This window comes from Manacus candei, unplaced genomic scaffold (genome assembly GCF_025592945.1).
Source record: "Manacus candei isolate 608988 ecotype Guabito, Panama unplaced genomic scaffold, ASM2559294v1 h1tg000153l, whole genome shotgun sequence".
NCBI classification, from domain to species: Eukaryota; Metazoa; Chordata; class Aves; order Passeriformes; family Pipridae; genus Manacus; species Manacus candei.
Window position 1 is genome coordinate 394,962 of NW_026138201.1, and position 12,734 is coordinate 407,695.

At 45.2% G+C, this 12,734-nt stretch overlaps 1 long non-coding RNA gene across 1 annotated transcript in view; it reads right to left on the reverse strand.

Moving 5' to 3' along the window:
- Window positions 1-12,734, reverse strand: part of LOC127463297 (uncharacterized) — a 275,239-nt gene that overhangs the window by 75,921 nt on the left and 186,584 nt on the right. The window contains exons 9-10 of the long non-coding RNA XR_007900761.1: window positions 12,376-12,557; window positions 7,630-7,813 (exon numbers count right to left, since the gene is read on the reverse strand). This is a non-coding gene — a long non-coding RNA (uncharacterized LOC127463297). The remainder of the gene's footprint in view (window positions 1-7,629; window positions 7,814-12,375; window positions 12,558-12,734) is intronic.

Here is a 12,734-nt window from a genome sequence, read left to right on the forward strand (position 1 = left end):
TTTTTCAGACAGCATAACTTGGAGAAATTTTAAATTCTCTATAAATACTGTGCAGTGTTATGGACATGGTACACCTCAGATTTTAAAGATATGAAAACGAGAAAAAGTTTGGCAACTTTGTTTTTCAGCTCTTAAAATAATGAACAGATTAATTTTCAAACTGAAGAATGTAAAAAAAAATTAATTCAATAGCTTTACCTGAAATTACCAGGAGTCCTTCCATTCCATCTTATGACAATTTTATCCACCACACAGGTGGTGGTTTGTTAATTTGGTTTTTTCTTCCAAATATCTTTATTATTTGGTCAGTTCTTTAAGATAGTTGAATATTTATCCATTAACTTTTCAATTTTGTGCCCAATTTTCTTTTTGAATAAAGCACATGCACTGTGGATATATAATGAAACCTAGAAGAATACTTCGGAACTGTGTATTTGTCCTGCTGGGTTTTATTTATTCTTTCTATATAACCCTGGGTTTAAGAAACCTTCAAAGCACTCCCAAAATAAAACAGCAATGTTATATGTAACTTTGTAAGCCAAGGAATCAGGGTTTCCTAAAGATAGCTTCTAATGAAACTCAGGGGTTTTTTTACACCACCTTTACTGATGCAATTACATTTAATCACTTTTAACAGTCGAGATTTTTAGCAGCTAGATGAAGTATACTGGATTAGCTTAATAGCCATATCTTTCTCACACTTTTTAAAACCTGTTTTTCTTTCCATTGAAGCAGAGAGCTAGGGGATTGGAAACTTCCAGTGACTCTTTTGTAGACTAAAGTGGTATAACTGTGTCTGCTCATATAAGAAGACAACTCTAATTCTCACGGGTCAAGAAAGAGAACAAACAAAATCTACATTCCCTCTCTACATTAGCCAGAAGCACGTATTCTCAGAAAGGAAACGGGACAGAAAACATTAGTTGCTGTACCAAAATATACAGGCATAAAATAAAATCATTCTGGAAATTTGAGACCCAAATCTCTTCAAAGTTTTATGAAAAAGAGAGCCCACGCATTTAGAGCTAAACTGGATGAATCCATCACTTGACTCAATACCCCAAGGAAAATGTGGCACATAGTATATATTAAGTTAATAAAAAACAAACAAATGTACAGCTAATAAGTCTGAAAATTCAAACCTTAAGGTCCTTATTATAAAAGCCACAAGTGACTTTCTAGGCAGGACTACTCAAACCACTATGCTGCATCCCTTGGGACAAACAAGTTTTCCTTCTCATCTTCTTTGCTGCTTTTGTACTGATGCATAAAAGTTCAGTTGTCTGGGGCCCAACCACTTTCAGGCAGCTTTGAGCAGTCACCAGCCTAGTGATGAGATGACCATACGTGATGAAAGGACAAGGTTAACTCGCAGTTTCGGAGTTAGCGTTGGTGTTTCATGTGCCACATGATGAATAACAACATGAGAGGCCCCTATTCTTCTCAAAAATAATTGGCTTTTCTTTAGAGAACGGCGTAGAGAAACAAAAAAAAAATATGGGGTAACATTCAGGTCACGCTCAGACAGATTAACTTCCTGGTGCCTCTTTCAAACATTATCTTCCTGCTTCTCCTCTCTCGGAAGTGCAGACAGGTCACCCCAGCTTTCCTTTGACAGTTCTGCTTTTCATGCAACATTTGGTGACTGAGCAGAGGTTGCTAACCCAGAGACACCTAAAGGCTGGCAGCTTGATTTCCTATTCCTTCAGACATGCTGAGCTCCAGAACAGCCTGCTGCTTCCTGTTCTGCTGAGACAGAGCAGGTTTCCACCTTGCTGCTGCCCCACCACACCTGGCTGGGCACTTTTCCTTCTGCCTCCTCTCTCCCTGCGAGGAGGGAGAGCCCGCGAGGCGTCAGCCAGACACCACGGTCCTGCTGCTCAAGGAACCCTGGTGGCCCTGTTCCCAGCAGCCCCAAATGGCACTCCCCTTTTGTGCCCTGCTCTCAGATTCATCCCTCCCAAGCCCAGCTCTTCCCTGTCTCCTGGACTCATTTTAAGCACAGCCTGTGTCCTGTAAGAGCGGCCGCCGTTTTGCTCCTTTCCCTGGACAGTTCAGCTGCTCTTGTTCTTTGATTCATTCCTTTAGGGTTGGATGTCTTTTTTTCAGCAATTCCTCCTATAAACTGGAATCACATGTCCCACAAATGATCCTGTCTCTAATTAGGAGATCTTTTATGTCTCTAACGTACATGTGCACACCAGAACTTTCTGCAATACAATGAAAGCATCTATGCTCTTCTCTATTTCTTGCTTTTAGTATTCCTCTGCTGCCTCCTGTACATTCTCCTCAAATATTTTCCCCAGCTCTTTCAGGGTTTGTATATTCATTCCTGGCAATTTTATTTCACTCTTCTGTTTTATCCTGTGAAAACGTAAAGCTGTACCTTCATTCTGTCATTTTTATTCCCTTTGTCAGGCTCATGTACAGACACAGCTCTTCCACATGCGCCTCAAATCTTCCTGGCCTGGCAGTTTTGCATTCCGAGGGGTCTGGTTCCTTGCAGGGGGTTACTCTGCCCATTTCTTGGTGCTATTAATCAGATATTTTCCTGTCTGTGGGTCTCTGGGCCTGCTGGATGCCAACCACGTTTCTGAGCACAGTATGTCAGGTAAATAACATGAAGGCTCCATATTTTTGCAGTGAACTTTAATATGGGTATTTAGAGAGCTTTACTACCTGCAATACCTGGATATTTCAATCAGGTACAATGAGAGTAAAATATCCAATGTTTCAAACTATGCTCCTCTTTCCAAGTTCCAGTTGGGTTGCCACAGCCACTGTGATGGGAGGTTGTTCTCTCAAGCTTGGCAGACACCTCCAAATCTCACGCACTATTCTCCCTCACCTCTCTCCTGCCTCAGCAGTGCCTTTCTCTTCCTAGACTTCCAAGGGTCGTGTTTAGGAAAACTACAACATCCTCTAACGGCACGTTTCCTAAGAAGAAGTGATGGTGTCCATCAGTCCCAACTGCAGATAAACACTGTTGCTTGAAAACTTCTGGAAGCAATGCTTGAACCTAACAAATCACCTGGCAGAACGATTTTTCTCCTCTGAAGCACAGCTCCTCAACTCCATAGCAGACACAACCTGTCTCTCCATTAATTCATGCCTCTAAGAGCTTCTAAGCTCCATGAGCTGAAGGGAAATGATGTTTTAATCGAGTACACAAGCTGTGAAGAAGCCCGAGGCTGTGCTCTGGGAAGATGCTAAAGCTGCAAGAGCAGAGTCCTGCAGAGCCCCTGGCTGTCCCAGGCTCAGGAGCTCCAGTGAGTGCCCCCCAGGGATGCACTGGCCTGGCATCATGGTGCTCCCTGATGCTGGGGGGCAGGAGGGCACTGAGATCCACAGCACAGGCAGCGCTTCCATGGGGGTCCCACACGGCCCCAGGGCTGACACAGTCCCCTCAGGGCACTCCAAAGCACTAAGAGCTCCTTGAGAGCCTTGAGGAGAGCAAGGGAAAGTCCTGCAAACAAAGAGGCCAGGCTGGAAATGGCTCCGCGAGGGCACCACTTGGCCCCAGAGAAACCCTGGAGCCCCAGCAGCCAAGGACCCTCCCGTCCAGCTGCTCCTCTCAGCACAGAGGTGCTGGGCTTCAATCTGCCACTGCCTCTCCCGGGGCTCAGCCAGAGCAAGGTTTGAGAGCAGAGTTGGGGCTGGTGCAGGCCCTTCTTCTCGCAAACGCAACTTTAAGGCTTAATGTAATTGTTGCTAAAAATAAGGTAATAGAAGGGTTCCGGTCCTGCACTATAATGAACTGCAGGCTCAATTGTTTGAAGAAGGAAAATTACATTGATGTGACTGGATCAAAGACAAACAAAAAATCAGTTATTTCCTCTTGAGGGTAAAAATTTTAGGAGGCTCATGCTTTTTCAAGCAGCCCTTACTGCAGTTTAGAGGCAGAGGGATCTTGTAGTCAGATTTAATTTATTAACAAAACAACAAGAAAAAAAGGAGAAGTGGGCACATGAAAACTCCAGTGCCTGAAAACACTCAAAGAAAACCAAATGTAGCAGTTCCTATGACAAAGTGGAACACGCGCCCAAGCTTGCTTTGTTTCAGAAATGAGCTGCTGCACAGACAAGCTACAACTACAGCTACAACTGCCTGCCATCCCCAGGCAGGAAACCTCCTGCTAAACTTCAGAGGCACCACCATTTTTAATTCCTTGCCAACTTATACACTTGTCATGACTGCTGGGATGCCAACCATTTCATGACAGAATCCAAACAGCAGGAATTTTTAATCCAGGGAATAGTCAGGGCAAGTTATGTCAGTCCCAGCGCCTCATTCCAGAGCTTGAGAATAATATATTGCACAGTTGGTACATTTAAATCTAAAATACATTTAAAAATATTTATTCTTTCATGCTCTTTTTCAGTAATTAATTGTTTATTGTTATTGTTATCAGTTTACTAAATCTGAACTTTGTGGACACACCATTTCCTTGTCCAGTGATACCCCAGAGAACTGAAATTCTAAATAAAAAGAAGAGCAGAGAGGCCAGATAAGTGCTTGAACCCGGTTTTGTAGATGTCTGCCCTGATAATGCCAACCATCTCAGGAGGCCCAGCCTTGCCTGGGATTTGTGAAGCTCTTCCAAAGAGAGCTGAGTGTTCAAATGGCACTGTCCCCTTCCTGGACTCACAGCTCACCAACCCAGTTAAGGCCTGTGTACAAGGGAATCTGCTTTCTGCAGCTCAGGAAAAAACCAAATTCCACACAACCAAAACCTCTTTCTTTACCTCAACACATCCAAATAACTTGGCAGAAAATTAACGGGCACAGGGCCAGCCTTTGCCCTCGGCTGGGTTTGAGAACACCACACTCCTTGCGCCAGAACTGACAAATCGGGAGTAAGCAAACCATGTTGGATCCTGTGCTTGCATCTGATTTTAAAATGCCTCATTTCTCACTTTGCAACAGGTAATACAAGGCCAGATTTACTGATTTATCTTTCTATTTCTGTCTGGAGCAATGCAGCATCAGCTGCCAGAGTCACTGCACACACCCAGGACATGGGAAGCACGGGAGAACGGCTCTTCCTCCCTCTGAGAGTATCCAGAGCAAGTGTATTTGAAAGAAGGTTTACTGAGTGTTAAAATACTTTTCAAGTATGAGTCAAAAAATTCTCACGTGAATACGTGAGAACCAACAGAATGAGAGAACAGTCAGAAGAGTATTCAAGGTTTGTTAGTGAAGACACAAAGGTTAGTTTTTTTCCAAAATAAAGTATATTATTACTGAGAAAGTTGTGTATCAACACACCAATAAAAAGAGAAGCTAGTATTTTTGTATACATTGAAGATGTTCTCACTACGAATTTATTTGAATTAACTAGTTGTTGCAATATCATTGGGTGTTACCTGATTTTACTGTTAACTGTGTTTCTTCTTCAAAAAATGAACTTCAGCCTGCAGAGACTTTAACCTTAACAAGACTTCGTATATTAGAGTTCTTGGAATAGACCACTTCCTTAAAAATACATGAGGATCAAGTTTTAGAAGATTTTAATTTAGTTTCTGATCTTGAAATTTATTCTGAGGTCAAGTCCTAAAGAGATATATGTATTACTAGACTTATGTATGTCAGAGGTAGCAATAATAACTCACTGTTTTCTTAATAAGAACAACCACCTTTTAACTGATTTCTCTCTCTCAACTTTCTTATAAGAAGATTCTTACGGTGAGCTGTTTATGTTTTAAATTCAGTATAAAATATACGGACACCCAAATCTCAGTTTTTCAGCACCACTGACACACAATGAAAGACATAAAAAAAGACAGAAATGAGGAAAGGGGTAACATTTCCTCAACAGAAGTTATCTTTCTATATAGTTATTTAAGGCCTTGAAAGTCCCAACCCGCAGGTACCTTTTCAGCAGATCTGCACAGCCCCAGACTGGCATCCCCAGGTGAAAGCATGAGATAAATGGGCTTTACAGCCATAAAACACATGCTGGCTTGGACCAAGCTGTGAGAGGAATCCAATCATGGACCCAAGGGCCCTCAGAGAAACTGGGATCGTGGCAACTCTCTCTTACCCAGCAGTGACCCCCTAGGACTGACATTTCAGCTGATCTCCACTGCCTCAGAGCCGACACAAAAGATGCACAACTCCCGAAGTTAAAGGGTCTGTCACACATGAGGCTTTGCCCCCAGACACAGGCAATGCAAGCCACTTTACATATTTACACACATGTATGCAACACATATATTCACCCACATACATGCTTCCTATGCAAAACAAAATAATATCCCCCCGTGCCAGGATTCCTGGGAGGGTTTTTCACGTTCCTGATGCAATGCACAGGGGGGCCATGCAGGCTACAGAGCAGCACGAGGGCTCCATCCCCAGTGCTAATTTACACGAGTCACTGCCAGAAATAAGCCACTGATGTCATGGTTACATAAGGCTCTGCCTATGTTCCTTAATGCCTCTGGTGCTCTGGAGTGCACAGTGTGGTACCAGTGCCCAGCCACCGCTCCCATCCAGCATTTGGAGGGAGAGCAGACCAGGGAAACACGCATGCTTTGCCTGGCCTGCAAAGGCACCCATCATGGGAGGATAGGGGATAACCAGAGTCAACACAAAAATAAATCTTCATGCTGTTGATTCCCCCACACTCATTACTGACTCCTATGCATTCTACCACAAATATTCTCTTTGATGCTAACAAGAAAGAGGAGCTGCAAAGGCTGCAAGAACACTTCTGTTTGTTACTGTCTTACTTGCAAACTTGTCTGACTATAAACAAATGTAAAATAATTCTTTGTATGCCCTGGCCAAACTCCTAAGGCTATAAAGCGAGCTTTCCATTATCTGTCAGCAGCAGCACTTTATACTGCCCTGAATGTGAACCCCTGCACCACTAATGGCTGTGCCCAGCACTTAGAAAGCAAGGTTTCTGGTGTGGATTTTAGTTATATCTAGGACCTGAAACAGAAGCAGGAGGAAAGGAGTCCTGTATAATAGAACATACTGATAGCCTCTGGAAAATGCTCCATACAAAATCCTATGACCACAGTGATGGAGAAGGGATCCTGATGACACCCTAACCACCTGTACTACATTGACAGAGTAATTAGGAAACACAGTGGAAGAATTTAATTCACCAAATGTAAGAGGATGGATACCACTGCTGAATGCAAAACAAAACCACTAAGGACAAAGCAATGGCATTAACTGAACACAGTGCAAATATTGCAGCTATTTCTCAGGAGCTAACCAGGCCAAAATACATTGTCCTACTCAGCAGTTCCTGCTTGTCCTGCTTACACTATCACTTATTTTTCATAGTTAAACATTTCTGTACTTTGACATATATTTTCAAAAGAATAAAGAAAATATAATATAAGCTTTCATTTTTAAATACTAAGTAATTCCTTCAAAAATATATATATATATATATATATATTATTCAATCCTGGTATAAACTTAGACTTATTCTTTCAGCTTTGATTACTTAAACAAATATTGCATTGAAATTTTCTCACATGCCATTCCTCCTACAGACATCTCAGCAGAGAGATCAGTGCACACACAGGATCTTCTCTGCCCTAGAACTACACCTTTGCATCAGCTTCTACTTTACAGCTAAGCTGTTTGCTCTTTGTCTCTAAAACTTACCGCAAGTTTCAGAAGATTCTTCCAGGAGTCCTGTAGACAGTGGGGTAGAAAACTCCTCCTTGGTGATTTTCATTGTGCATTTTGAATGACAGTTCAGATGAGGGAGAGCTTTTTTGGTGTTAAATTAATTCTTCTGCTGTAAATTTCATACTTCTGACAGGACGACTACATCCAGGCTGCTAGGCTGCAAAAATAATTAAAAAAAACAACTTTCACCATGCAGAAATATGCAAATATGTATCAACTGAAGCACAAAATGTCTGTCAGGGTTTTCTTTTCTCTGCTTTTGTAACTCTGGGGCAGCATATCAATATTAGCTGTGAAAGAAAGGCTGCCTGAACACTGCATTTAGATCTTGAACATGCTAAGAGGTGTGTACACCAGTGAGCATCTGGAAGTTGGACTTTTACAAAAACAGTCATTTTTTTAACTGGGTCCTATGTTGGAGCATAGGCAGGGAAGAACGAGACATTTTTTGTGCACACGTTTTAACTTGGCAAGGGCAGCAATTCTCAAACAGTTCCCCAGCCAGCGACTCTGTTCTTTTCGTGTCCTTTTCCTGCTCGATGCCCCCTCTCGCAGTCCGTGAGATCGCGCTGCGCGGAGCGACGCCCTTAGTGCGGAGCCTGCAGTGTCCCTGCGGGAGCAGCAGCCCCGCAGCTCCCCGGGATCCCGGCCCTCCCCGCGGCCGCTGCGAGCGGGTGCCAGCGCCGGGCAGGGACACCCGCCTGCCCCGGGCAGGGACACCCGCCTGCCCCGGGCAGGGACACCCGCCTGCCCCGGGCAGGGACACCCGCCTGCCCCTGGGCACCGCACGGAGCACAGCGGAGCGAGCAGTGCTCCGCGACAGCGCTGACATCAGCGCCTCGCCAGCACCTTCGGGAACGTTCAGTACAAAGTTTGTCTGGCAGGCAGAGCGCCGGTGGCGCAGGCAGTGGTGGCACCTCACTTGGTAACTGCACAGCCTGAGCCTTCCCTGAGCACACTGGGGCTGTCCAGGAAGCCGGAGATGGAGCCCACACTGCAACCCCATCAATGGCTGCAGAGCTATCTCAGCAGCCACGGGCCTCCCCCGGGAGCTCAGCCCAGCACAAACCCACCCTGCAGCGCTGAGGGCTGTGCCCAGTGCTCCCCAGGGACTCACCCCCCCAATACAAACCCACCCTGCAGCGCTGAGGGCTGTGCCCGGTGCTCCCCAGGGACTCACCCCCCCAATACAAACCCACCCTGCAGCGCTGAGGGCTGTGCCTGGAGCTCCCAAAGGACTCACCCCCCCAATACAAACCCACCCTGCAGCGCTGAGGGCTGTGCCTGGAGCTCCCAAAGGACTCACCCCCCCAATACAAACCCACCCTGCAGCGCTGAGGGCTGTGCCTGGAGCTCCCAAAGGACTCACCCCATGGCACAAACCCACCCTGCAGCGCTGAGGGCTGTGCCTGGAGCTCCCAAAGGACTCACCCCATGGCACAAACCCACCCTGCAGCGCTGAGGGCTGTGCCTGGAGCTCCCAAAGGACTCACCCCATGGCACAAACCCACCCTGCAGCGCTGAGGGCCGTGCCCGGCGCTCCCCAGGGACTCACCCCACAGGCAGTGTGGATGTGCAAACCTGGTTGGGGTGACCCCCACTGCAGAGGCAGGAGCTCCTGCTGCCCCGCTCACACAGATGCCTGCAGACACCTCAATGACCCCTAGAGCAGTATGAGTAGCTTGACAATTTAATCCTTAGTGGTTGTTACAGTGCAAGATTTGCCTTTAAAAACGCCTGTCCCAGTCCAGTTCAATATGTAAATAACCCCTACATATCTTTAATACAATTAAATGTCTTTTTATATTTTTTATATGAAATATTAGATTTAACAGAACCCATGCAGAATACATGAACACCAACTGTCTACAGCAACACATATGCTGTTGGACTCAGCAAGCAATTTCTATAGTGGCAGGGTGATTAATTTCAATCCATACTTCTAAACACGTGTCTCAGAGCACTAATGTACACTTTAATTACTGTGCCAAGCAGAGGAGCACATAATAGCAGCTATCATTTCAGAACTTTACAGATATGGTTCACTATTTGAAAAAACTCTTCTTAGATGAACATTTGCTTTACAAAAGCAACAGACTCTTGATCTTATAGATGTTGCTTAATTTTAAAATCAAATCACAAATTTCATGATATTCAGTATTGTTCTTAAAGCCTCAGCTTCTGCAGTTATGCAATTACACGACACTTAATTTTTAAGACTAAGTATATCTCTAACCCTCGTGTTCTATGCTTAAAACATGTATCCTAGCAGCTCAAAAAGTCAGTCAAGCAATGGAAGGGGCTGCATAGGCAGGATATGCAGTCTCCACGCTCCGAGGCTTTCATGATCCAACTGGATGAAGCCTTGAGCAGCCTGGTCTGATCCCGGGGCCGACCCTGCTTTGAGCAGGAGGCTGCACGAGATGCCTCCTGAGGCCCCTTCCAGCCTGGAGGACGAGTCTAAGACCATCCTGTGCTGCTGACCACTGCTGTCTAAGTAACATCTTCTCTGGAGCTTGTCTCTTCTCAAAATATTTTATTTGCTCTGCTCACTCCTTAGAGCCCCTTACTCTGACACCCTTCAGGCCCTGGGAAAGTGTCTTATCTGACACCAGTGGGTTTTTTTCTTTATAGGAGCTGGCAGTTTCAGACACTTAAATCTCAAAGTACTTTAGCAAACACTGCACAGTCCACAAGTCAGTTTTGGACTGCACTAACATGAAAAACAGAGGAGTGAAATACCTGGAAAAAACTCTTCCTCATCATGAACAAAATCCAACTTTGTTCAGAACATTTTTCCTCTTATCTTTTAAAACACGCAACCCCATATCTGACCTTGACATATCCTTTCTCATGGGGGTCAAATCAGCTGCTAAAAGTGCTGGTATAAGTGTATATCCGCTATTTTCTTCCCGCATATGTTGTACATTTTCAGCTCCCAAAGCAAACTGCAGGGATCAAGAACAGCCCTGTGCAGGCAAGCAGCTTCCACACAGAACAGAAAATCAAAGCCTGGCCCATGAAGCAGAACTCTCCACATGGGCCTGTTTTTATGGCTCCTGGAGTGCTGAGTGTGACCCTACCAACACAGTTCCACACAAAGGAATTAGAAAATGTTGAGCTACCTAGAACCCAAACCATGTGAAATTTCAAAATGCTCATCTGGCTCTTACATGAGGTCCTGGGGACATTTATTACTCAGGTCTAAAAGCAGTGCAGAGTGAACTCATTGGAAAACATTTACTAGGACTAGTAAGAAATACACACCTCTAACAGCCTACCCCAAAGTAAGTCCCAAACACAGCTAGCACAAACCTATCATACCTTTATTAGAAGACCACCTTCCTAAAGCAACCACTTTAATTCCTGGAATGCCTCTGCTTAATTTCTTTGTCTTGTCCAGCTGGGCCCTAACTTCATTTTGCCTATGTATGTAATTTCCTCTAAGAAAACATCAAGTGGACAAATCAGGTTCCTACTTCTGGCACCAAAACACTACTGAGCTCCATTAGCTATTAAGGGGTTCCAAACTATGGCAGACACATCCCTCAAGGCTCACTTAGAAAAAAATATAAAAACACAGGTCTAAGCTTGCCAGACTGTCTGCCTCTCACATTCACAGAAACCCTCCTCAGAAGAAAAAAAAATCTTTATTATGCATGAGGTACAGACCATCTGCGGCGGGCGCCGAGAGCCAACTCCAAGGCAGGGGGAGGAGTGTTCCCAGCTCGGGCACGAGGAGCTGCAGCCTCAGCAGCTGCCTGCGAGCAGGGCAGAGGAGCTGGGGCAGGGGAAGGAGGCTGCACCAGCCCTCCCAGGGCCAAGGATGGAAAGGCACAGGGTTACACACAGACTGTGGGTAGGGGCATAGCAAGAGCCAAGAAAACCTGGTGGAGACAGTAAGATCAGCCAGTGAAAAGAGTTTTCTAGGAGTGCTGTTTCCCTGTCACTGTGGTGGAAGGAGCATATGGAAAGGAAGGGATTATAATATTACTACTCTGGTTCTAATGCAGACCACTGAACTCCTCACGACACGGGAAGCAAGAATGGCAACAGCAGCAAACTGGAAGCAACAAAGAATACGGGAAGGTTGTCTTTTTCACTCTTAAAAGAATTAAACACATCTTTCCATATTAGTCTTCTAAATTTTCTTAATTCTCTTGACACCTCTTTTCCCTACTTCACTGCTCATATCTGTATTAACTATTTACTGTTATGCATGCCATACAGCTCAATAACGTTTCATTTCTGAAAAGGAAAAAATAACCTTGTTTTTTAATTTTAACCACTGAAACTAGAGTTACATTTAATCCTCCCACCAAAAAAAACCCAACAAAACCCCATGAGAACATTTTCTAAGTAAACCCATGAGAATATTCTCTAACATCTAGTGGCTTGCTATGCCTTTGTGTGTTTGCAGCCCAACAAGCGGGAGAGAGTTCCAATGGTTGTAAACCAACTGTGACCAGGCAAATATGAGTAAACCTTTCCAAGTGACTGTTGCTGATTCTGTCAGGAAACAAATCTACTTACAGCTCTCTCAAGCCAAAATCATCCCAAGTATTTCTTCTGTTAAGTAAAAGTTTGCTGTTTTTTTAAACACTACAAATTAAACCCTGCTTTCGCTGATATCCCTGGCTAAAACTCCACTCATCTCCCTGGGGCCAGGAATCACCTGGAATCTGAGTCTATGTATGGGCTGATCTGGTAAATACTTACCCGTGGCGGAAGGGGCACTGACATTTGAGCTCTGTCCCACACCGAAGTCCCTTTTCCCTGGGTGTCTGCTCCACCTGGCTGCTGGAGATGGGGCTCTCCACGCTGGATCCGCAGGCACAGCCCTCGGGAACGCCGCAGCAGCTCCGCAGGGAGTGACGCGCTTCCAAGGGCTCCAGCCGGACCTGTGGGGGGGACACGAAGCAGCTCAGGTGTGGGCACACGCCCCCCTCACAGGCTCTGCTGAGGAAGCCCCAGTCCCCAGGAACAGGGTGGAGTGGGGAGGCTGGGGCAGTAGCAATTCCAACCACTTCCAGAAGGTTTGCCAGAGGCTGTCAGTCCTGCACAGAGCCCTGTCGCCT